The following is a 26,368-nucleotide window of genomic DNA, read 5'->3' as shown; positions in this document are numbered from 1 at the left end:
GGGTGTGATAGAGAAAAGAGAGACATCCCCCAGGTAACAGTCTCTTGCATCACACAGCCTGAGCCTAATAAGGGTCTACTGCTGTCTTATTCCATTGCTAGCACTATGACTCTAACTGCCGTGTACTACAAATTAATTCATTCCTTCAGGCTTTGCTGTTCAGTAACTGGCTGTCACAGCAATCTCCCGAGGAGCTAATTGAGAGTTGTGATCCGTGCAGTATTTCCATTACTGCTGTAATGACAGGCAGCCAGACACACACATATGCATGCTCACACACACAGAGCACAGGTTCCTCTGTCCCTACGAAGGGAAGCCAGAGCCATCTCAAGTACTAAGCAGTAGCTAGGAGAAAGGGAAAACAGGCGGAACTATTTCCACAATTCAGACTGAGGTCACCCAGACTTTGCCCGAATGAAGGCAACTTGCTGGGAGCTCAAGACAAGCTCCCAGCTGCCCAGGGGGTTGTGGAGTCTCCTACACTGGAGATATTCAAGGCCCGCCTGGACAAGTTCCTGTGTGATGTACTGCAGGTTACCCTGCTCTTGCGGGGGGGTTGGACTAGATGATCTTTTGAGGTCCCTTCCAACCCTTGGGATTCTGTGATTCTGTGATTAGCAGAGTGTGGCCTTCACACACTCCTCTTCTGTACCATGGCACAGATCCCAGACACTACAAATCGCACCAAACAAGTCACCTTTATTTGGACAGTCTTCCCTATTGCATGGTGGAACCTGTAGTCTCCACAGAGATGCTTCTTAACTAAAGATGTTTACAGCTGTTGTGTGTGTAGCACTGTAGAATCTGCTAATATTAGAGCCTTACAAGTTCTGCTTAGCAAACTAGAAGAGGTGTTAATTTGGGAAGACTGTATTTGATCAGTTATGATGTGGTTATTCAGGAGCCTGAACGGCTCAGGCATGGGGTGTGTTCACAAACTGAGTCACTTTTTCATTTGTTCTTCCTTCCATGTGTAGTTACAGAGGAAAACATAAAATCCAACACTTCCTGTGACTGCACCACCTGCTGGTAAAGACTCAGCCATCACAGGGCACATTTTATGTCCTAACTGGACTACGTCCTCGTAGTTCTCACCCAGAAAGCAGAGGATATGAAATTCTGTACTGCCACTGATGGTTTTCTTAGCAGTCAGTTAGAAGGTGAGAAAATTCATTCTCTTGCAGGGTTGTCCACTTTTTTGAACTACCTCTAGAATTGACTCTACCATATCTGAGGCCTTGTCTATATACAGACAAATGTGTATCCATTTAACTTCGCTATCTTAGAAGTTGGTCAAATTGATGCAGACTCGTTCAGTAGGCACTTCTCACTGAGTGCTTTATTAATCCCAAACCTCTGACTGGTTTCTTTATAAGTTAAAGACCATTTCAAAGTCCACTATCAATGGAAAACCAAAGCACAACCATTATTTTGAGTGACAATTACTGAATTCCCTAGTAATTAAAATTCTGTAACATTTTAAGTAGCTAAGCAAGCCAGGATGCATTTGCAAGTGAGTTATTTCAAAATAATCTCTGCAATTATCATAGAAGCCAGACAGATCTAAGTCAACAGCTCTAGTCACCCTTAAACTGAGATTGCTGCAATGGCAGAGGTAACCCAGCTGTTGTGAGGAGGTAACTCATGCTCAGGAAATTTCAGACGCCTGAACTGCTCTCACACAGATTTCCAAAGGCAGCGTTTCTTAGCAGGGGAATGAGCTGTAGGTTCTTCAGAGCACTCCAGAGAGCGCAGTGTGCTACTCTGACTACCAGTGCACTATGGCTCTCTAAAAATACCTAGGAAGATACCTATTCAAGGTACGCAAACAGCCTTTAGGGCTCAGATAGAGGATTAAGTTACTGAGCTTTAAGAAGTAAAGGCATATAATCTTACCGTGATAATTGATCACATGCATGCTCCTGGCATGTGATAAATACAAAGTCACTTGACTTAACCTAGCAGAAGACAATGTTAAGTGGAATTACCCCATGTCTGCTGCAGGCTAGTTGTGCACACAGCTCTTACCACAGCTCAGCTGAAACATAGCAATTTGTTCAGTTGTGCTAAAAGTTACTGCATGTACAAACCCCTATTCTGCCCTCTTGTGACAATATCACACGAAAATTAGGTTCTTTTTTTTTAAAAAAAGACTAATTTTATAAAGGAACACAAACATTCCCAAAACTTTCACAACAGTGAAGTGCCCCTGGGAAGTGGGCTAATGCAGGATGTTCTGAGATACCTGTGTATCACAGAATGTAGTATACTGTAGTATGTTTGGCTTTCCTGTATATAACTGTAACTACAATTTTCAATTGGACATATTTGCAATAGATATAAAATAATCTCAGTGGTATACAGCAGAGGGCAACAGACTGGATTTATCTATCACACTGCACCAGGAAAAGACCCTACCATCGCTCAGGGCAAGCTTCTGAAAGAGACAAGAGAATGCCAGCGAAGAAAGCTCCAAAAGCCCAGGACAGATCCTGGAGCCTGTTAGGGTATGGGGTGTCCTGGGACTTCATTTTAAGGATCATTCAGGGCATGGCCAAGGAATATACGAAGTGGGCATAAAACTTAACTGTTATCAATGTTGGAAGAGCTGTGGTATAAATGGAAAAGGTTCTGAGTTATGAACAATAACTTCATTATTCCAGAAATACTATGTGCCATAGAAAAGCTTTGGCTTCTGTGCACATCTAAGTCAGACCTTTTCCCTTAAAATGTGATACAAGATGATTTCCAGCTGAGGGGTGAGGGTGGAGTGTGGACTTACAAGTAGCAATTTATTCCAGACTATTTTGAACTGATTACCTGGAGGGAGCTTCCCAATGTGGTTACTTGGCATGTATTTCAATGCAAACTGATTGCCTCATAACTCTGCCATGCCACTGCACGTATACTTACATAGCACAACAGGATCACCCCAGCCAACCTGAGTCAAATCCCGTGGCCATAATATGTTCATGTCAGCATTTGACATCCTCATGGTCTCCATATATAGATGCACCAAGTCACCAGCTTCGCAGCAGAAAGCAGATAAAAGTCCCTTCACACCACATCTTCCCAAGTAAGCCCAGCCCAGCCTCAAGGGGCAGCGCAATGAGCCTGCCTCAGCTCAAGGGGTCGTTGCAGCTTGTGTTTGATGGAAGACGCCTGACTACCCTGTGCACAGATCTGCTGCTCCTGTGAGAAGAGACATCTTGAGAGAGGAAGACTTGTCCTGATGCAGTGAGCCATCAACTCATTTGGAAGGGACCCTTGGAGGACACCTAGTCCGGACATGTACAGGCACTACTGCTACCACTAGAACATGTCAGCTCTGCCTTTGTCTAGCTGACTCTTGGCAACTTCCAAGGATAGAAGTTCTACAGTATCTATGGGTAACTTGTTTCACTGAAGCACAGGCTCCCCCGCGGAAGTTTTACCAATGACTATTTGGATATCCCAAGACACAGTATGTACTGCTTGCCATAGCTGACAGAAGATCAAGTCTTACCTAGACTATTCTAAAAATGGTAAGCATAAAATGAGAAAAAATAAGCAGACATTTGGAGATAGGCTCACAAAAATAGCGTACAAATGCATTTCTCGTGCTACCTGAAACTAAACACTAACTACAGGAAATCCTTCAGGATTTCTGTTTCTAAAAGCTCTCTCAGTCAGCAGAACTAAAGAAAGATTATGGTACACTGATACTCCCTTTGACAGAATAAAGCTGCATGAAAACAATAAAGACATTAAACAATGTTTGACTGCAAGCCCAACATCCACAGCATTCTCTGTTCAGTAGGACAGTTTACAGAGCAGGGACTTCAATCTGATTATGCCCTCCCTCCCTCCCCTATTTATGCTGCTCAGTTCTCCAAGGTAGTTATCAAGTGCAAATAAACCCACAGGGGAACACTTGCCTCCTCTAGACCTAAATTAATGCCACTGAAACTCATCATTAGCTAGATGTATAAGGGCAGCTCATACACATGTAATCTCATCTATCAGGAAACACCTACCCTATAATACCAAACAAAAGGTCTGTTGTGTGAAGGGAGCCTTTTCTTCAGGAGATGCTTCTGATTCAGTTCAAAAGAAGGCTAAAGCACCAAAACTCATGTACCTCATCCAGTTCTTTGCACAATTCTATGCTAAAGCAAGGAACTAGTTTTATTCTGGACTGCTACGTTCCAGGTTAACTCACTGCATAATATAGTGTTAGCTGTCTTACAGATCACACTTAGAATCACAAAATTAGGATTGGAAAGGACCCCTGGAGGTCATCTGGTCCAAGTTCCTGCCCAAAGCAAGCCCAACTTTGAACACAGATCAAGCTGTTCAGGGCAGATTGTGACTGTCTCTGAAGAAGACAGCCTCTCTATCCACACTGTTATAATGCCCCTGTGGCAGGTTGTATTCATTGCCTCTCATCCTTCTGCTGTGCTCCTCCAAATAGAAACTGTCTCAGTCTTCTTTTTAACTACCTCTTAGGCAGTTGTAGGCTATTAGATCTTCCTTAGCTTTTGCCTCCTCAGCTGAATAAACTGGGGTCTTTCAGTCTCTCCTTTTATTTCATGTACTTCAGTCCCTTAACCATACACTGAACTTGCTCCAGGTTGTCAATATCTACCCTATACTAGGCAGCCTCAAAATGGGCACAGGACTCCAGGTACAGGCTTACAATTGCTAAATAGAGGGGAATAATCAGTCCTCAACTTGCTCAACACAATCCTGACAACTCGACCTAGCATGCATTCAACCTTCACTACCTCAAAGTCAAGCCACTGCATGATCTTCAGCTTGTCTGTCAGGACCCCCAGGTCCTATTCTGCAGCACTGCTCTCTAGTCATGTGGATTCTAGCTCACAATTCTTTCAAAAACAACATTCATTTTCCAATGCACCTTAGCAACATCACAAAATAGCATTCAGTTTGTAATTCAAGGTCAGTAAATACACCTCATGAGCAGAACAGAAAATAGACGGTTTGTGGGGTGCCTGAATTTGCTTGCAACTAACAATTTAGGAGGTATTTAGGCATAAATGTATTCCTCCACCTCCTACTTTACTTTTTTCCCAGCTCAGTATCTGTGGCTTACACATTTGTGTAAGATGCCACAACTTTTGCTTTCTCTGAAGCCTCATGCGCCAGATGTAGAAAGACAGACTGACCATCTGGCGTCTAGTGGGGTAAAATGAACAAGGAACAAATATCTATCACCAGAGTCGAAGGAACCGTAAGTGACTTATCCTTGCACCACAATCTCTAACTCTGGGCAAAAGAAAGTTATCTGGTTCCAAGTGCCTGGTCCAGAGAAGAGGCCAGGGTCTGAGGGGTGGATGAAAGACCAGGAGTTGAGTGTGCATGTGTGCACCCCTCCGCCCCATCTTCTCACTCCGAGTTTGAATGAACAGAGGGAGAAGGCGAAGAAAGAGGACACAACCTAAACAACAGATGTATACAACTCTAGAAGCAGATACTGCCAACAGGTTTCTGTAACATGGCAGTTTTAATGGAGAATTGATAATTTTACCTCTCACTTTTTATATTACTCTATCTTGTACATGCTGTCTCTGTGTAATAACAAAATACATTTATGGTATCTATTCTGTTTGTTCTGACCTTAGATATAACTAACATCCACTCCAAGCAACAACACACTCAAATACTCACGCAAACTGAAAGAATTCCATTTGCAGATCTAGCATTATACTATTCAGTCTGAATAATCTATTTGGTAGGATTTGGTTGATGAGGACAGTATTAAAACAAAACCAATAATTAGTAATAACCTATTGCTTAGTACTTACACCACACTTTACTTTTAGAAGTACTGCAAAAAACATTACTTGATTAATCAATTAATCAAGAACCTATAAAATTACCTGCATTAACTAATTAATTAATCAAGAAGTTATTAAAAGCCTGACTGAAAGGATATTGATTGCTGCTAGAAATAACAATGCAATTGCAATATTGTGATGCAAAGACAAGAATTTCAGAGTTGGAAAACAACAGTCTGCAGATCTATGAGGATTTTCATGCATGGAGCACAGATACAAGATGCAACTTAAAGGTGTGTGGCATGGGAAACCAGAAAAGAGCTAGAATATGTATTGTCAAACATAAGTTTATGGGATTGTTTGAAATGGCACCACTTTCAAGCACAAGAGAAAAAGCTATGGCTAAGATCCTTACAAGTTATTTCCATCCTGAAGAAGGTAGGGAAAATTAAGAGAAAACGTACTCATAGAATGGGTATGTGCCAATTAATTAACTCTGAAGAGAAAATGCTAACGGCTTGCTCAATACACACTGCTCATTGTGATCATGACTCAATTCAGTCTGGGAAGGCTTTGGAGGAGCTTTGCCGTTAGCCTGTGATATAACCTTCAGAGGCAGGGGAGACCAAGAGATTCACCCACATACGAATAAAACAGAAGCAGCGCAGGTACCCTTCCCATCTCCACTGACAGGCATGGTGTGGAAGGGGCAGGAATGCAATTTCCCCTGAGGGCAGATGGGTTAGAGATCTACTTGCTCTTTCCCTCTCACTTATAGCCAGGCTACCTATTTTACAAGCCAAGCACCTCACCAAGCTATACACTGCCAGACTGCAGCTAATTTCCATAACTTCCCTGATATGATCCTTCTAATTGCTGGGGGTTTTGCCTCACTTTGACCAGGACAAGCGGTAGCCGAGTTTCATCTGCTATTAGCACACACATGATTCTAAAGCTATGGGAAAGTGTGAGTGAAAACATCTACACTGATGACTGACAAGCGGTCTTGTGCACAAGGTTTACCAGAACTACAGGCCAATTGTTCAGGATCCTTCATCTCCCAATCCTACAGTCATACTTCTGATGGGATATTGAACTGCAATAGCTGCACCTCTGGGTGTCTGAGACAAGGGATCTGCTCCACCTAGTGATTCCAGAACATGTCAGGCTACACCTCTCAAGATTAACACTGCTGCAGGTGACCATATAGGGCACTATATATAGACCATATGTAATCTGCAGGCTACTGCTTGGTGACCATGGCAGTAGAAGAGCTGAGGGGAGTTTCCCATTCTTAAGCTGACCTGCAGTAAGACAGGTTTTATGTAATGGGATCACTGATCCCCTCCCCCACTTTATTATTCCAATTTTCACCCCCCTACCTTATATTTTATTAAATTTCAATCTCTCTTTGGTAATAGCAAATAAACAGAAAATGAGAGCAGAATATTATATCCCATAGCATCACAGCTGCTTGAGAGACAGACACATTAGCACAGATCAAGGGGGGAGGAGGAGAAGCTCATACAAGGTATTGCCTTCCCTCATAAGACAAATATATAGACAGAAAGAGCTCTTGCACAAGTGAAGACAGCCCTCAGTTTGCTCTGCTCTTGAGGCACAGTACTGGAGCAGCCTACACTTCAACTTAATTGGCATAAAATGGAGTACATTATGGCAGTCAGTGTCTCCAAGGATGCGCAGCTGAAACAAATTATACATCCTAGCATGCAAGGGACAGGCTGGTCCGAATCTTTGCATCCTATGCATTCTTGCGTATTTTTGTGCATATTGCATTGCAAGAGCCATATGTGCTACAGATGACAACCAAGGTTAGGTGACAGGGTTAGGTGGCTGGGCTGCATCTTGGTGCGAAAACTGAACAGCAACTCTGTGATGTAGAACAAAGGCTAACAACTTCTATAAAAAAACCCAACATTTTCTGTTCCATTTCCCAAATTGAAAAAGAAAAGCCAATTCTGGAAAGCACAGACACAGTGTCCTTTTAGTCTAGCTCAAGTGAGTATCTGTATGGTGTACTGCTGGAGAGGAATCTTTCCCTGCTAACACTAGATCAGTCATTCTCTTTCACACTGTATGACTCTGGCATCAACTCTACTGCTCAGGAAAAGCCCAGTTTCCCTGCCTGCGATCACTGTTTATACTGGATGTCCATTAATTGCATTGCTTGGCATGATTTGCTGTGGGTTTTCTTTTTTTATTCTAGCTGCATTATGTCGTGATCTGATGACTGATTGGGTCCTGTGAGCAATCATGAGCCCGAGCCTATTGCTGCTACCTTGATAGAGTGTATATCTCTATTTCATATTCAATAATGATGAATGGTCATGGCTTACATTTATATAGCGCCTTTCATCCAGAAAGATCCCAAAGCGCTTTACAAATTGATTTACTGTGCAAACTATGGGGTTTATTCTCCGCTTCATAAGCTCGTATAAATCCCATTGAGTTACTTGCACTTCATCACGGTACTTGGTATTGCCCAAACAAAGCAGAAGCACTCTTTCTAATACACCTAGGAGAGAGTCAGGGAACACTTATAAAAATATGCAAGTCTTCAGAACCTCAGTTTTATGTCTTATCCAAAAGGCAGAATCTTTAGCAGCAAAGCAACCACCTAACCCTGGGAAAGATCTACTTTTTGCACTACTAACAGGGCTTCCTGCAGCAAAGCATGCCTTGGAGAGGACACAACTAAGAGGTGAACCTGCCTGCTCACATGACTGCACCCTGAGGCAAAATCTGCTAAAAACAATTGGTTAATTCCATTAAGAAACCACACTATTAAACAGAAAGCTACTAGCAATTGAACATCAAGAGCTATCGATACAAGCTGCATGAGTTTCTTCTGGGTTTCAGAAGAATGAAACGGGAGGAAGGCTCAAGCAACCTGCCTGGCAATAATTTTGAGCACATATTTAGCCACCGCATAATGCTCTGCACTAATGATTTGAAACAAATTACCCAGTTGCCTTCTCCTCTATTTAACTTGGGGTGGGCAAGGAAATACACCAGGTCTGGCTTCAGCAGCTGCTGTTGTTCTCACCTTGATGACTAGCAAAAAGGATTCCTGGAATCCAGCCTCCACATCTTCCAAGCCTGGGGAATATAGTGATGTGGGGAACTCATGACTGATGCAAAAGGTAATCACCTCAAGTGTTTTTTCCACATTCTCTACTCAGTCTAAAAGCTTCAAAGGAGCTCCATGACTTTGGAAGAGAGTTAAATGGCGCAGTTAAAGATTGGGCAGAGAAGAGATTCAGAGCAGCCCTGCGGAGAAGGACTTGGGGGTGCTGGTCGAAGAGAAAATGAACATGAGCCGGCTTCAGTGTGCGCTCGCACCCCAGAAAGCCAACCATATCCTGGGCTGCATCAAAAGGAGCGTGACCAGCAGGTCGAAAGAGGTGATCCTGCCCCTCTACTCTGCTCTTGTGAGACCTCACTTGGAGTGTTGTGTGCAGTTCTGGTGTCCTCAACATAAAAAGGACATGGAACTGTTGGAACAAGTCCAGAGGAGGGCCACGAGGATGATCAGGGGACTGGAGCACCTCCCATATGAAGATAGGCTGAGGAAGTTGGGGCTGTTCAGCCTGGAAAAGAGAAGGCTGTGTGGAGACCCCGTAGCAGCCTTCCAGTACCTGAAGGGGGCCTATAGGGATGCTGGGGAGGGACTCTTCATCAGGGACTGTAGTGACAGGACAAGGGGTAACGGGTTAAAACTTAAACAGGGGAAGTTTAGATTTGATATAAGGAGGAAATTCTTTCCTGTTAGGGTGGTGAGGCACTGGAATGGGTTGCCCAGGGAAGTTGTGAGTGCTCCATCCCTGGCAGTGTTCAAGGCCAGGCTGGACAGAGCCTTGGGTGGGATGTTTTAGTGTGAGGTGTCCCTGCCCATGGCAGGGGGGTTGGAACTAGATGATCTTGAGGTCCTTTCCAACCCTAGCTATTCTATGATTCTATGATTCTAAGTGCAGAAATTCTCAAATAAATATAGTGTCACGATGCCATGGGTGAAGGCTGAACAAGCTCCCAAGTTCCCTTTTTTCCCCTGCCATATTACTTCTTAAATGGCTGAAATTCTGAAATAACTTTGATCAAAGACAAAATCACATGAAGTTATCCAATAGTTGTATGAAAGACCTGTCTCCTAAGGGATTTTAACCCAATTTTTTCTCTGGGAACTCAAAAGGAAATATCTCATAGATATTTGAAGGTAAAAGGTATCAATTTAGTGCTAGAATTACATATAAAAATCAGGGTTTGAACACTGTTTTCTCTCTCACGGCCCGGCAGACTTAACCATGCTGACATACTGCAGCACTAAGTACAGTTAAAAAAAAATGAAAATAGAATAAAACCTTTCCTCCTTTATTACATTATGGACTGTTTGCCAGATTCTTTATTAACATTAGATCAAAAAAAGATGGCAAAGGTTAAGACAGGAAGAAAATATCCCTTCTTTTTTGAAAGTATTTTGAAAATAAATCCAGCAGCAGGATTGGCAGTATCAGCCTGAAAGACCCCATGTAACCTGTATTCCTGAGGCAAGGGCAGGGGGAATCACACAGAAAACATGGGAGGATTTATCCAGAAGTTTCATAACACAATCAGGCCCATATAGTTGCAGTCAGCTCTAGCAGCTTGCCTGATACCAGTAAAATAGTCTGGACAATAAGTGGAGGCTGTAGTAGAGATGTCCTCCTCTCTCCCCATGTTGTGAATGTCCTGCCCCTTCCTTCTCAGTGAAAGTTGGTTACAGTGAACGTGATGGCAAATGGGATCATAGAATCATAGAATCATAGAATAGTTAGGGTTCTATAGTTAGGGATGCTGAAGCACAAAAAGCCTTATGAATTTCTTGTGGTATAGACATAGAGAATGTGACAGTAAATGCTGAAGCCAGTCAGATGCAGGGCAGGTGCATGCTAACCTAGGGCATGAGACCCCAGTAACCATAGTCTGCTCTCTCTGAAGACTGCTCTCCCACTTCAGTGAACAGGACAGAAGTTCTCTAAATGCATTTATCATTGATATTTTAAGTGAGGACCTCAGTCATATTTGACACAGCTGCATTTAGCATGTGTTTTAAATGGAGTATAACTCTTCATAGATGTCTTCCCCCTAATACCTAGAAATGTCACAAACACTAAGGAATTTCCCTTCAAGACACGTGCACTGAAGCTGATGGTGTTAAAGAACTACAAGATGAGGACTACAGCCTGAAGCCTACATCAAATATTCTTTAATTTTATGGGACCACTAAGGTGTGATGCAGGCATGTTTTATCAGCATAGCTTTCATACCTTGTGGTGGCTAAATTTCAGCTCATTTTTACTTCAATACAAATACTTCAATTTTACCTTCAGCTTTACAGTAGATGCTTTGTCTTTGCACAAAGTGAGAAAATTAAGACCATTTTGATACAAATGGCCTGCCTAGCAAGAGGGGAACCCTAAACAGCCTTCTGACACCTGAAAGGAGGCTATTACAATGCAGCAAGGATCTTTACGAATGCACATGGCAGGAGAACAAGAAACTGTGGAATTAATTGCAAGAAGGGTGATTCTGACTGCATACAAGTAAAAAATTCTTATCATAAATAATCAGAGAACAATGTTACCTGGAAATTTCCACCCTTGGCGGTTTTCAAGGGCCAGCCTGATATTTCCAGCACACCCTCCTCTGCCCATCTAGCACTTTTGCCAAGCCCCTCCCTCATTTGTTTAATTCTTCCTGTGTCTTATTTTCTGCATGCCAATGTGGGTCCTTTTTCTCCTTCTGGCTTTGATTGCAATAGGAGGGGAGTGAGAGTAAGAACAAGATTCACAGTTCTAGTCTGTAGGATGACTGTGGCCTTCAGATGTTTGGAGAAACAATGACACAGAAGACCAGATCAAAGCCCACAGACCTAAGATAAAGCACAGAAATGCATTAAGAGAAGAGCAAATCAGCAGTTCCATAATGAGGGTAGGTACTCACTTGATGCAGACAGTGTTATCAGAATTTAGCTGCCAAGCACTAGCAAGCAGTTATTGAGTCTCAATAACTTCCCTATTTTTCAGAATGCAGTGATACTGGGAAAAGTATACCAATGACCCTTTGCCTATTTTAAATCCTTCACTCATTCCCTTTATGCTATGGAGATAACGGAGTTCCTTAGCCAATAACATACAGGCTGTTATATAGACAAAATACACACTGCCAGTAGTCCAGTGGCAGGATTATTATTTTTTTAAGTTAACACTGGAAGATGTTGCAGGTTCCACTTTTGTTACCAACAAATGTTTAGAAAGTATGCACTTCTGTAACGGTCCCATTTGGTGGGTTTCGTAACCAACAAAGAATTACTAACTCATGAGATTGAAGCCAACACGAACATCAGACTAGATTGGAAACAAACTCCATACTTTCAGAAATCCTGACAGATTACCAAGCGCAGGAAAAGGAGTTCATCCCAGTTGAGAAGACACTGTTCAATCTAACAGTTCAGCAAATAGCTGGAAAGATTTTATGATATTTGAGTCTTAGAAAACTTGCTGAAAATGACAGGACATCTCATCAACATTGACAAACAGGTGACAAGAAAGCCAGAAAGTAACTGCAAATTAAGGAAATGACATCAAATTAACAAAAGCAACAGCATCAGAGTTCATTTCCTGGCAAAATAACTTTCCACCTTACAAAAATGCCAGCATAAATGATACAGATAGGATCTTTACTGTCTCTCAGCTGCAAAGCCAAGGACCAAAAAATGCCAGAGACTGAGATCCTCCTGATCTGGGAGTATCCCATCTCTCCATAGCAGGGAAGCCTGCATCACTTTCCAGAGCTTTATTTATCCCAAGGATAAAAAGAAGATTCTGGCAGCCCTCCGCATGCATCAGTCTACTCTTGTTCACCAGCTCTGAGCTCACATCATATCAGCACTGTAAAAAAGGAAGAAGACACAGGCAGCAGTTTTGGAAATGAAAATAAAGAATTTTAAAAGCTTTGCAAGAAGATGATGACTGCCAGGGCTCAAAGACCTTAATTTTTTCAGACACAAATAAGAATAAAGCAATGTGGCACAAAATTTTCAGGCTTCTCGGTCTTTGCAAGCAGATCTGTTTGGATCATAGAATCATTGAATCATAATTCTATCCTATCATAGGATAGAATATAACAGTGCCTGGGCCAGTGCGTACCAAAGATTTCAATATCCAGCTTCACAAGTCTAAAACATTATTGTATCTGCCTGTAGACAGTGCCTCTCATTTAGCCAACACCCTGCAGCTCCCCAGTGATGGTGTGATAGGAGCGCACAGCATCCAGAGCTACATGTCTTTTAAAGCCCTCCTAGCTGAATAAGACATGACAGTACCCAGGACGCTATTAAAGCAGGAAGGGAGTCCAAAAAATATGCGAATCAGGGCCTGGGAAATCAGTGTTATACAGAAGCTTGTTACAAAAGAAAGTGGAAAACTACTGTGCTCCTGGGGCATTTTCCTTACCAAGGCAAGCAAGTGCCAGAAACCATGAGTCCTATTTGTATAGGAAAACACACCATCCCCTTCAGACTCCCAGTGTGGAGGAGAATGTTGAAGCACACCATCCCCCTGCAAGCCCTCCCTCCCTCTCATCCGCCGCAGATATACAAGGCTAAGTTGATGAGCTGGTTCAGCTTAGTGTGAAATGTGTTACATTTTCCCCCCAGCTGCTTCCTGATTGCAGTATTTACTTTTAATCTCCTCTGCCTCAATGCCCGATAAAAACTTTGTCACATTAGATGGTGACAGATGGGGAAGAGAAGGGGGGGATCACTGCAAGGGAACGTCCTGGCTTCCCAATAATTTTTCACAACACCAATTATGTCCTTCAGTGCTTCCCGGCATGTGCACCCATGTCAGCAGAGAAGGAAATAGAAAGGCATAAATAAAGACAAAACCAGGCGCTGCGTGGCTTTAATCTGCAGAATAACATTTCTCATTTAGGTGAAATATTGTTGGATTCTTTCCTGTGCTGGAGATGGAGACACACACGCATATATACAGAAACACAGATGCACAGAGTTCACAACTGCCTTCCTTATGCATGAACACTACTGTCCTCACAAGCAGCTCTCTAGCATTATCAACAGAAAAGTGCAGGTGTCTCCTGCTTTCTGAAAGGTATCTATGACCAACAAGCCAAATCTTATGCTCTTTAATCTAATCTCCACTGACTAAATGGAGGTAACATGAAGATTCTCATGTTACGGGATCAGAAAGTTCTTAGAAAGTTTAAGAATACAACATATTAGGCAGTACTTGAGGCTGCTGGCAAATGTCACTTTCCAAGACTAACCTTGGATGACACTACATTTGGCACCTTTAGATGTCCATCCAAGGTGACAAAGGAAGACCTTTTGAATCTGGTTTACTTCTTGCTTAGGTCTCCAAGGGAAATGAAATGCAGTAGTAAAAACCTGCATTGGTGGAGATATATACGGCAGCAGCTGAAGGTAATCATGGAAGCAAAGGGAGAGGGAGCTAGGATGAAGATGAGAGATGGCTTTGACCTGGGCTGGGATTTATCCAGTGCTATCAGGACAAGAAAAACACCCTACCTTTTTATTTACCCTTTCTATATTCAAGAAATAAGGCTTTCTGCACCTTCTTTGTGAACAAGGAAAAAAAAAAATAATCAAAATATAGCAATTCCCCAGATATTTTTTCTGTGAACTAAGAGAACCACAGCTACTGCTCTCATCTTGACAATCCTGCCTCAGTCCCAAACAGGGACAAGACTTCAGTGACTTCCATTCCAAGCAGAATGGACAGCCAGTGTCCCAGAGGAGCACATAATGAAACAAGAGCAGCTGCTCTATGGCATGATGTAAGTGTAGCAACAGAAATGATGGAGAGGAGCCTCAACTGGAACAGAAGGAAAGGGTAACTTTCCTAACAAGTGAAGCATGGTGTACATGAATGTTGACAGATAGGGCACATTCAAGTATCTTCCATTAGGCCAGAACTTGGCCTGCAGGAGTCTTGGTAAGAAAGTAAAATGAGCAGTCTCTGGGCTCCAGGCTAGAAGATTCAGCAGATATCATGCAAAAGGCTGTGAGCCACAGAAGTGATGAAGAATCCACTGATAAAATGAACTGTGCCTTATAAGAAGCCAGGGAACAAATGGCTGGAGCTAGAACACAAAAGATAAGGCAAAGGAATGAAAAAGTATTAAGTTCTTTAGCTATAGATTTGCTCTACTGAAAATAACTAACTAGTAATAGAAACATTATGGTCTTAAAGTGTCATTATGGTTGCGCATGACCAGATTTTGGCAGTCATGTCTGTTATTTACATAACTGTCAGTATGGATGTATTACAAGCAGATTTACAGGTCTGATTATTCCAGTGAAACTCCCTAGAAGCTCAACTACAATGGGCTCAGCATGATGTTATAGTGGCAAAGAAAAATGCCCTTTTCCCTACAGACAGAACCAGTGAAGACACACAGGTCTCTGAAGAACTTGTTGACTGAAAAGGGCATAAATCAGCAGTCCCAGACCAGCTCGACCTCAATGGATGTAGGAGCAAGAACAGCCACTTACAAGAGAAAGTTAGTATGAAGAAAAAGAAATGTCAAGGCAAATAGATTTAAGGAGAAGGATAAAACTCGGATCTGAATAATTTTTAAAATCCTGTTGCCTTTCCAATGGGTAAGCGCTGAGGCTAGGAACTGTACATGGGCCCTACCCCTTAGGATCCTCTAAGTGTTTTTGGTAGAGCTGCTAAAAAATAGCATCATATTTGCAAACAGATATAGCAGACAATTGCTTTGGCGTGGTACTGTGTCCTAAGGTGAGATTATTTGTTCCTTCCCATTTTTATAAATATATCAACCCAAATCACTTCTGGTTGACTAACTGATAAAGACTCAAAAAAACTAAAACCTAGAAACATCCAGATTATTTGTTTTCATCTGCTTTCATCATTTCTCCAAATTAGCTACTCACCAAAGTAATATTCTCAGCTATTCACTGCAATATTTTTGCAGCCTCAATGAGGGTGTTTCTACAAAGAAAGAAAAAAAAATATGCAGACAGCTACTGTCCTAATGTAATTTGATCTGAAAGTGTCTTTTTGTTAGGCAGGAAAAGAGATTAATCACATTTTATTTCTCTGATTCTCCCTAGAGACTGTCAATCAGTTTTACTTGAGTTTATTCTTATTTGCAAATCACGTTAAAAGAGTAGGACTGTCCTAGGAATCTAGGCAGAAGAAACATTCCCCTACTTAATTTTGGGGTTATTTCTAAATGAGAAGGATAAGAAGCCCATATGCAGAGTACTCTCTTCTTGCATGCCAATTTTATCAACCAATACTCATGCCACAGTTTCTGTTCTCTATTTAGCTGCCTTACCTTCAATGCTTTAGCACATATTCAAAGGCTTTTTGCTCCCCTATCTTAGAGCTTACACTTAGACTGAATCTACTTAAGCACAGTGACCAAGACTTAGAGAATTCCTGTTAAGAAGTATGTACGTTTTTTACATTCCCCACCCCACCCCCCCCAAAAAAAAAAAAAATCAGTTTTTCCTTCATTTAGGCACAATAAACTTCCTAATGATGGGAGAAAAACAACTGCCAGATACTCAGTGACTGTGTTGCTGTGCACCAGGAGGATTCCACAAGCCACCCCATTAACTTTAGTCTCTAGAGGAAAGACAGGAGCCCAGCTTCAATATGTGCTCAACTTTGCTCTGCCCTGATTTTTCTTAGTCAGCATTACCAGTTCCTCAGGGGAAAACTCCAGCTTCTGAAAATAACACAAAATTCACTTGGTTTCCTCTAACCACATGGTCCAACATAGTGACATAAGGAAGCAAAGTAAGCTAACCTTCCAAGCTAAAGATCTCTCTGCTTAACACTAAGCATTGCAGATTCTATGAACAATGTGGTAATTATATTACAGTGCTTTTCACACCATCCCCCCAAGCAGGCTGGATTGCACAAAGAGACACGTTGGGACGCAATGTAGCCAGGACAGCTAACTCAGTTGACCGAAGAGATATTCCATGACATATGACATCATGCTCACCAGATAATGCTGGGGGAAGGAGCAGGAAGGGACAGATGTTTGGAGTGATGGCATTTGTCTTCTGAAGTAACTGTTACAGGTGATGGAGCCCTGCTTTCCTTGAGACGGCTGAACACCTGCCTGCCAATGGAAAGCAGTGAATTAATTCCTTGCTTTGCTTTGCTTGCACGCATGGCTTTTGCTTTACCTATTAAACTGTCTCGATCTTAAAGCATGAGTTTTCCCACTTTGACTCTTCCAAGTCTCTCCCCGAACTCGACAAAGGGGGAGTAACTGAGCAGCTGCCATCTGGGGTTTAACCATGACAAAAAGGTATTTAGGAATTAACAAGCATGCTCTTCCTGTGCCTGCTGTATGAATGTTTGCAGCACTTAAACCTGCAGCTTCTCAGGCAACTTGTATTTTGTAGCTGGCGAAATGCCTGTCAAGGTACTTGCCAGCAGTGGTACAAGAATACAGCCTGTGTTTTTTCAAATAGTCAGCAAGTCCCATCAGCTTTCCACAACAGAGATTTGCAGAGGCCTCTCGGAAGTTAGATAAGAATTCCCAAACCACCTTCTCTTCAGTCATTTTGAACAGTCCATCCCTTGTTTACACAACTCAGAGCAATGACAAGGGAAAGGAGTTTTCAAGTAAGTTTTGCCTGACCCTTGCAATCTCAAAATCACAGGATGATCCCATGGTCCTGTGGGAGTTCCCATGCTTTTCAGTACCAGCCTAGCCCCAAGGTGCTCACTGTGTTGCAGTGACAGCCACAGCAGTGACATGCAGTGTGCAACCAACTGAGCAGAGCAGTGAACAGCCCACTGACCTTTGTTGAATGGGTCCCATTAAAATTTCCAGGCCCCCAGTGAAAATTGAGTGGTACTGGCTCAGAGTACACAAGTATTCATATCAGCACTTCCAGTCGGCCATTTCGTTCATTTTCATAATCATCCCCACTTGATACCTGCTGCCCTTCCAAAGGAAGTGTGTGCAGGCTTTAAAAGATTAGCAATACTTTACTCAGCTGGTACTTCAGAGGTATTTAATACAGTATATAATAATTCCTGACAATGAACAAAAAGCAACATTCTCCCTGCTCTACACAACATTAAAGTTAAATACTGTATGCCTGCATCATCCACACTAATGGTTTTCAGCTTACAGTCTGCAGACAACCATGATCCCTCAAAATACTTGCAAGAGAACCACAAAAGGCATCTACAAGAAGCAGTGTCATTGCCAGAAGGCTCAGTGTCACTATACAGGAGTGCACGCAACCACGGAAAAGTGCTTCAGAGGTCCACAAACAAACAAAAAACCAAAACCAAGAAAACAAAAAAATGACTGAGAGACATCATAAGTGTGGCAAATGCTACATAAATATTTTAGCTGGACTAATGAAGAAGCATTGGTATGCAGACACCATTACTAGATTTGCTGTGAAAGTCTTTAATGATAGTACATGAAATTTCTTCTCAGTACATTTTATTGATTTAAGAGTTGTTTATAAAGCATCTGTAGTATTTTGTTTCAAAGAACTTCTTATTTTCTTAAAAGATGACAACTTATTTAGGAAGAAATCACAGTAATGTTTCATGTGTTTCTCAAAGTCTTTGTAGCAATAGCATATTTTCAATACAAGCATGTTTTTCCCTTCTGTTCTGCAGAAACTTCGTATGAATAGCAACATATTTATTAGTGAAAATAATGCAACATGGCATCAGAAACCAAGAGATCTGGTTAGAGAGCAGTGATTCAGTGAAAAAGCCTTTGGTCAGAGCAGATACCGAATTGCTCCAAAGCAAGCAGAGTGATTTTATTACAAATCCTGTTTTAATATTTATTTAAAGACACCACTTTTGTGAGACACATGGGTGACAATATCTCCTCTTGTGACACAGATGGGTGACAATACCTCCTCTTTATTCAATTCTAGTGAGAAGATTGAAGGCTGTATTCAGTACTGCCCCCTTGCACGTCAACACATAGGGAGAGGAAATCAGAATAGGGTCCAGACAAGGTCTCTAAATCTGCTGAAGGGATTAGCTACCTTATTTCCAAGCCCTTCAACAGGGAATAGAGGCACTGCAGAGCACCTGGAAACAGACCATTACTTTGACCAGGGCAACAGGGGGAAAAAAAGAAAACTGAAAAATAAGTCTTGCAAAAGTTTGTTAATAATTCTGGTGGAATGGCCCAAACTGATTTCAAGCAACAACTCCCAGCTGTGAGGTCTCTATATACAGTGCTCCTCAAATCACATCAGCAGACAGGGGCATTGTGACTGGACCTACGTACAAATCCTCACCTCCTGCTGAACAAGAAGAAATACCACAGGAAACTACTGGATATGGTCTGTGGATCTTAGGTGACCACTGAACTAGAGCTCAATAGGAGCATGCCATTATGACACAGAGGTTTATCTCAAAGACTGAACCCTGCTCCTGCACAACCAACAAGCAGCAACCTTGCAGGCTTCCACAGGATACAGCAGCAAGCAAACTCAGATGAACAGGTCTGAAATATTAACATTAGGACTTAGGCCCTCCACCCCTCACCTTCAGGTAAGAACAACCCCACCTCTTTAAAGAAGTTTCAGAAGTAAGTTTTGATCACACATTTTTGTCCACAGCTAGTTAAAAGATGTGATTTTGAGCCCTGTGGAAGCAGAACAGGGGCCTTTTGTGCTTCTCAGGGTTTGTGAAGGCAAGGGTAGTGGGTTTCAGAAAGATTATCCCACAGTTCAAACTCATTAATGAAAGAAATAAATTAACCAAGCTCATTTTTCAGGGAATTCTTGTGTAAACTGGAAATTTTCCAGTCTGTGAGCCCCGCACTGTGCTAACCCATAAATCACAGCAAGCAGGTTGTCTGTATAGTGAGCTCAGCCACGTTCAGACATGGGGGGGTGGGGAGGTGGAGGAACCAGCATATGTTCATGGGGAAAAAACCTATAAAAACAAAACAGGAAAAAAAGAATACCTCCCTTGCCCAACACTGGAACAAAATAAAAGGCTTGGCCTCAGGCACTGGAACATACGCTGTCTGCAAAGAGCCCCCCAAACCAGGGGAAGGCACCTGAAACAGGTCAGCTTTTAATTGAATACAATATTAATTACTGCGTGCACCATTAACGGTTTGTGGGATTTGACTAATTAATGTAATAGTTTCTGAGTCACGCTCATTAAATATGAAAATTATGCCGGTGAAAGGTATCGGTTTCATTATCAATCTTGTATGGACAGGAGTGGGGGTGGGGAGAGGGTGCAGTGAAAAGAGTCCCACCCCAAGTTATTGTGTTATTAGCTCTCTCCTCTTGGAATTGGTTCAGGTGGGCAGAAGGAAGAGCCAAAGTGAAAAGAGGCAAGAACAGGAAGCATTTCCTAGTGTTTGGAAGTCAGGACCCAAAAGCTATCCAGCTCTGATTGAATGTACACTTTTGTATAGTGGATGGAGCTGGCTGTCTGCATGCAACTTCAACTAGTTGTTGTCAGTTCCCATCATAATGTTTAGTTTCCTTCATCTCCCTGGAACAAGCATAATGAGAGAAACCAATGACATGGGGTACTTCATTCATTAACCCATGTAAAGCACATGGTGGTTCCAAAGCGGAAAAGTACAGGGAAGGTAATTATCACTGTTAAAAGCCAGTTCCAGAACTTAATTATGCACAAAAGATATGTTGAGAGATACTGCTCTGGGACAGACCCCTCACATGGGGCAAAACTGTAACAGAAGGAGGACCAGAGATGTTATACCTCTCATTCGTATCCAGCAGCACAGGATAGAGGCAGCACTGATGTACTCCAGAGGGAACTGCCAACAGTCCTGTACAGGAAGAAGAGTGACCTGCATGCAGGACCTCCAGGCAAAGAAAGGAAAGAGACATCAGTGCTCTAGGGTTCCTCTGTGCCCTACCCATCAATGGAACAAAACGCAGAGGTCACCTTCTAGACTGAAATCAGAGAATAAGTACACAGCTGAGACAGTAGGAGGGCAGAAAAAATCCTCAAGAGTAAGATAAATGTCTAACATCACATAGGAGGACCATTCTTCCAAGGATCATAGGAGGAGGTAGGATCACCACCCTGTTATCAACAATGCATAAATGCTGCATAGGGAGCCCTACATGAGCAGGAGCAGCAGAGATAATACCAGTGTGATTATTTTTTGTAGCCGTCCTACTGACTGATTCTTAACATATTTGGCACATGCTATGGGAGTCGAGGGGAAAGGGGATAGCTTTATACCAGAACTGCACATGTCCACATCCATACTGCAGGTATATATCAGCCTGGAAGGCCCAGATACACAGAAGAGAAACGAGCAGGTGAGAAAAGGGCAAGAAGAGGATAATGGCACACATGCAAAATCCAACAACTCAAAGCCCTGATTCTCCATAAAAGGCAGGGGAACACAAGTAAGCAGTAAACCTGTTAGAAAGGAAATCCCATGTGCTATGGTAGGGTTTTTATCACTTTGTCTAACAAGCAATGGCTGATGTATTATTTTCTTCAAAATAGATGCCGGTGTTCTTTCTAAATAACACTGGCTTGCTAGGAATTTGTGGCTGAGCTTGCTGAGTGTTGGTGAGATTGTACACGGCCCATTCCTATTTGGGCTTATAACACACACAATCATGACTAGTCTGCAGGCTCCTGTACTGCATCTAAGGCATTATCCATTCTCCACTGTACATCTTCAGCCCAGCTACTTACACACAAATGTTCCTTCATACTCCAGGCCCCACAGCCCTGTACTGAGCAAGGAAGGCAGGTAGATACAATTAATTCTGCTTCATATAGGAACTGTGAGTGCCGTGGGCTCTAAGAAAGCTAGAAAAGTTGGAGGGTCTCTGATATAATTAACTCCAAACTTTTGATTAAGATGATGGCAGGGCTCTTTGCAGCCTTATTAACAAGGCTACATTGCTCTCCACAACAAGACAAATAATCATTCATGGAGTGAGATCAAGTACCTCCTGTGATTCAAATCCTATACCAAACAAACAAGAACTCTTCTGGTCTGGAACAATGCCCCTTACAGATGACATTTTCTGGTCCTCCCTTTTCCAGGTCACAGTGTTTCACTAAACTCCTTTCCACCTATTTTGAAGATGAGCTTTGGATTTTTAATCTGCATTCACCAAAAGAGCCAGAGCACTGCTGCCCTACAAGCTGCTCTGGAGCTGGATGAAGATATTATGGTTACACTTCTGTGTACGTTTCAGGGATCACAAAAAGATTTAATTCAGACTGCTCTGCCTCTTGCTTTGCTAAATAGTTCTGCCTATGCTTACAGAGGTCTTTGCATGGACCTTTCATCACAGTGGTTAACATGAAACATTTGGCTTGGGAAGCCTCTAAACTACTGCCTTACTAATCACTGCTGTTCTCCCAGAAGTATGCAATAGTGCCATTGTCAAGCAGGACACCAAGCTATGTAGATTCTCATTCAGACTTTTACAGCTGCTGCATGCTGCCATAGTTCCCACCAATTTTGTCAGTGAGGCTAGAGAGGACAGAGATGGAGACTTTCCCTACCAAGGGCAGAGTTAAGATACTTTTCTCTAGGAAGCATGCTGAGGAACCATGCTCAGCCTCTTCTCACTAGCACTGTAAAAGCTCACACTTATTTTTTAGCTTCACTGACTGTATTCTCTACACACAAATTTGATGCTTTTCAATTCCTCTCATTCTCCACAACATTTTTCGTACATATGTGCTTATGAAATAGTAAGGGCCTCCCAGACTGGTGTAAAGGTCAGGATTCCATATACGGAAGTCCTGGTTGGAAAAAGAAAGCCCACACCCAGGACAGAGCAGTTCATACTAGGGGAAAAACCTTTGCAGCTCTGAAAATACCCAGGTTGCAGCTACATAATCAGTCTCCTGTATCTCACATAACTTTAATAATATGAGTTCAGTATCTAATGAATTAATTTTGTTGTGATGTGCTGTCACTGCCTATCACCTCTTTCATTTTTGATGTTTCTGTAGCTCAGTGTCTCCTGAATGAAAGTCAGAATGCCCAAATGAACACGGCAGTAGACATTTTCAACTTTACTTACAGGAAGAGAATGAAGTGAAAACATACAAGATAAAGCTCAGCTAAACTTTAAAGCAGATAAGTACAGCTATACTGAAGCTGCAGCAAATTAAATTATTACTTAAATATCAGTCAAATGCAACACCACTGCCCTTCAGATGAATAAAGTCCCATCAGACATCAGAAAGCGAACCACCAAAGAACAGGAGGAGTTGGTTGTTTTGTTGGGTGTTTTTGTTGTTTTAGGAAGTTTTTTAAAAGGCATTCTCCTCCACCCCATCACACATTGCAATTATAGGTATGTGTCAGCACCTCCCAACAAATATATTTAGGAGATAACATCTAATTGCTGAAAGTACCTAATTTGTTACATTTGCACAGACTTAATTTATGATAGCATGACAAAAGTTGCATTTATCTAAGCAAAGTTAACTACTTTACTCATCACCTCCTCTTCTCAGTACCAGAACTGAGTGGATAAATTCAAACTGCCATAGATTCTGCCTCAAAACATCATTCTGTGCTTTTCTGAATAAAAAGAGGACAAGAACTGGTCAGTGTAAAACACACAGTGTGGTAAAGCTAAGGGGGAAACGAACACCAAAACCAACAAAACCCTACAGGAAACCAAGAGGGTTGTTTGTGTGGGTTGTTTTATTTCCTTACTGTACGAACTTTCAGGTTTAAAACAGGTGTCGAAGTTCTGCTGTTGTAAGCTGTACAATAAAGACAGTTTAATCTTTCCAAATAAAAATATATTAAGAAAATAGCAAAGGGATTTTTGAGTTTCCCCTTTATCATTCAGCCTAGCAGTTTTACTCACAAAGCATTGTTTGAGTGGTTCTTCTTGCCTGAAGACTTTGAATAGTTCCAGAAGAAAGTATTGCTGTCCCATCAAAAAGTACAGTACAGAGACCAATAGTGAGTTCTCCAGGGCACAGAAGTCAGTGACAGAACTAGGAATACAAGCCCACAGCTGTGACATTAAAGCTAAAACAAGCACATAATTCTGAGCACAGGGATAAAAATAATGTCCTACTGTTGAATGATGCTTTGCAAGCAGAAACACATCAGAATTCCTGCTCTAGAGAATTTACAATGCATCTGTGACAAAATTCTTAAAGAAACATGTTGATAGATGTAACAGGATTTGAGGTATATATGTACCAGGTTTGGTCTCCCACTTGTTCAGGCAAGCTGATCATTGGAATTTCAATATGGAAAGGATGTATTGATCACATAATGTGATTTATGAACTTATGCAAGGAACTGTCTGTCCTAGCAAGAGCAGGCAACAGTGAGTAGACTAGTATGCTCTATCTAAGCCAGATCTCTGGAGAGAAGCCTTCACACTGCACAAGCATGAGGTGTAAAACAAAATCTAAGACAGGGAAGCAAGCCAGAGCCAGTGGGTCTGCAGTCAGAACAGTTTGCTGTCCTATACAAGTCAGACAAAACACCATTTGCATCTCAGTTGTTAGCAGCATAAATAAAATGAGTGTTCATTTGTATCTAATAGCTTCCTCTGCTGGTGGGGAAAACTAAAGTAACAGCCATCAGTAGAGCAAAGGTATTAGGAAGAAACTGAGGCTTCTTTTAAATGTTTCACTTTTTTGTAACCTTGTTTTGAACTACCTAACTCATGTAGCCCTTTCCCGAGTAATATTCAGTATCTGGGCAGAAAATTAAGGGAGTAAGCATTCCTTGCCAAGTTGAAAGTCCTTGCACAGGGTGGACTGGCAGCACTCCCTGAACTAACCATCCAGCAGGAATAATGAGTTCTCAGAGATCTGGGACGTATGTTTTCTACCAAACTGAAAAGTCATATTTAGGGCAAGATTCCAAGAACTAGAGGGTAGCCTCCCTTACAAGGCACAAGGCAGCACTTCAGTAAACAGAAAACAGAGCACAGAAACAGAAAGGCAAACAGAAACGCAACTTATAACCAGATCTATTCCCACTTCTAGCAGTTGCTATGTGATGGCCCTTTCACATGGAGCTTTCACTCAAGTCAGTTCTGTATGCCACAGACTCAAAGTTAAACACCCTTGGTGGCTGGGCCTATATGGAATATCTTCAGAGGGGAGCACTCTCATCTGCACTTCTCTTCCATTGCCACTCCCACTTCAGTTTTTTCAACAAACCCACCTCCAAATAGCTTCACACAGGAAATAAGACCATGGCAAATCACTACAGATATTTGCAGGAATAGACTTTCACATGTAGAATCCAGAAAGATCTTCCCACAACTAGTTCATAAAGGGCACCCAGTTCACCACTTCTACCAGTTGCATATTTTCTAGAGATCTGTCCAGTCTAGTTTTATGTTTATGCCAAGCACCAGAGATAGTGTCATTTGTCTTGAGAAACTGTTTTGCTATCTTTGGTCCAAGATTTTTCTTTAGTTCCAGTATCTCTCCCAAAACTTGCCAGAAAGGATCAAACGTTAGTGGAAGCTTAAAACATTCAGCTTGCTTGCAGATTGAATGCACTTTCTGTCTCAAGCTACCGATCAGTTCTTCTCCTTCTCTCCATTCTACATGCAGACAAGAGGGAGAAGTAGTAGCAGCCATTCAGGAAAGTAGTCATATAAGGCAGACTTGATCTGAAAGAGATCCAAGGAATACCCCTTTCCCCTGTTCACACAACAGTATTATGGTCACTGTAACATATACTAGCACTTCTGCACCCAGCCAGGTGTGCTCTCCTTAGGTTCAGCAATCCTGGTCTTGTACAACACTCAAACTGTGAGGGGCAACAGTACATGTCAGAACTACGATGCTTGGGACATGCCCATACTTCTCTGGTTTGGCCCCCATTTAATTACACATTCCCTTGGCAAAATGGTAGCCTCTACCCATCAAGAGCCTTTCTGAGAAACCAGCAAGAGGCTTTACTGACTGTGCGCTGCTATGAAAAGCTACGAGTATCATTAACACAAGCAAGCCTCCAGCTTCACCTTTAATCACTGACTGGCTTGACACCTGCATTCTGCAGACAGCCTTCACTGAAGAAAGTTTGCAGCTGGCCCAGATCTTCCCGAGCTTCCTCATACCCACCAACAATCTCCACTCTCCATTTGTCAATTGTAAATGATAATTTCCATTCAATCTGATACATATTATAAGAATATAAACAAATGCCTCTGGCTGTATCATGGCTGCGATCACTTCCCTTTATAGCCATCATTTATTACAGGCAGACAGGTGGCCGTTCGGTGGAATGCCGAAGAGGCTCTCACCTGGACAATCACCAGGAAACACTCACATTTACATGCTTCCCAAGCAGAAAGGCAAAAGAGGCATGTGATTTCTGGAAAAAACTTCTCCATGCTCCAAAATTTCTTCCTTTCTCAGCCACATAAAGTCACAGGAGCAAGTCTGAATATTATCAGCCTAACCCGTCAGCAACCACCATAGCTCAAATTTGAATTTATTTAGGTTTTTGGAAAAAAAGTTCTGGGGAAGCTTTGC

General features: G+C 42.1%; 1 long non-coding RNA gene across 2 annotated transcripts in view; it reads right to left on the bottom strand.

Annotated features, from left to right (window-relative positions):
- The window catches only part of LOC136017615 (uncharacterized), a 113,916-nt gene that overhangs the window by 36,160 nt on the left and 51,388 nt on the right, over window positions 1–26,368 (bottom strand). The window contains exon 2 of one of the 2 annotated variants that reach the window (XR_010614013.1): window positions 16,863–16,982. The exons of the other annotated variant lie outside the window; for it this stretch is intronic. This is a non-coding gene — a long non-coding RNA (uncharacterized LOC136017615). The remainder of the gene's footprint in view (window positions 1–16,862; window positions 16,983–26,368) is intronic. 2 annotated transcript variants of the gene reach the window in all.

Source organism: Lathamus discolor, chromosome 6, assembly GCF_037157495.1.
Source record: "Lathamus discolor isolate bLatDis1 chromosome 6, bLatDis1.hap1, whole genome shotgun sequence".
In the NCBI taxonomy this organism is placed as follows: Eukaryota; Metazoa; Chordata; class Aves; order Psittaciformes; family Psittacidae; genus Lathamus; species Lathamus discolor.
The sequence above is the reverse complement of the archived record's forward strand: the minus strand, read 5'-3'. Positions and strand labels throughout refer to the sequence as shown.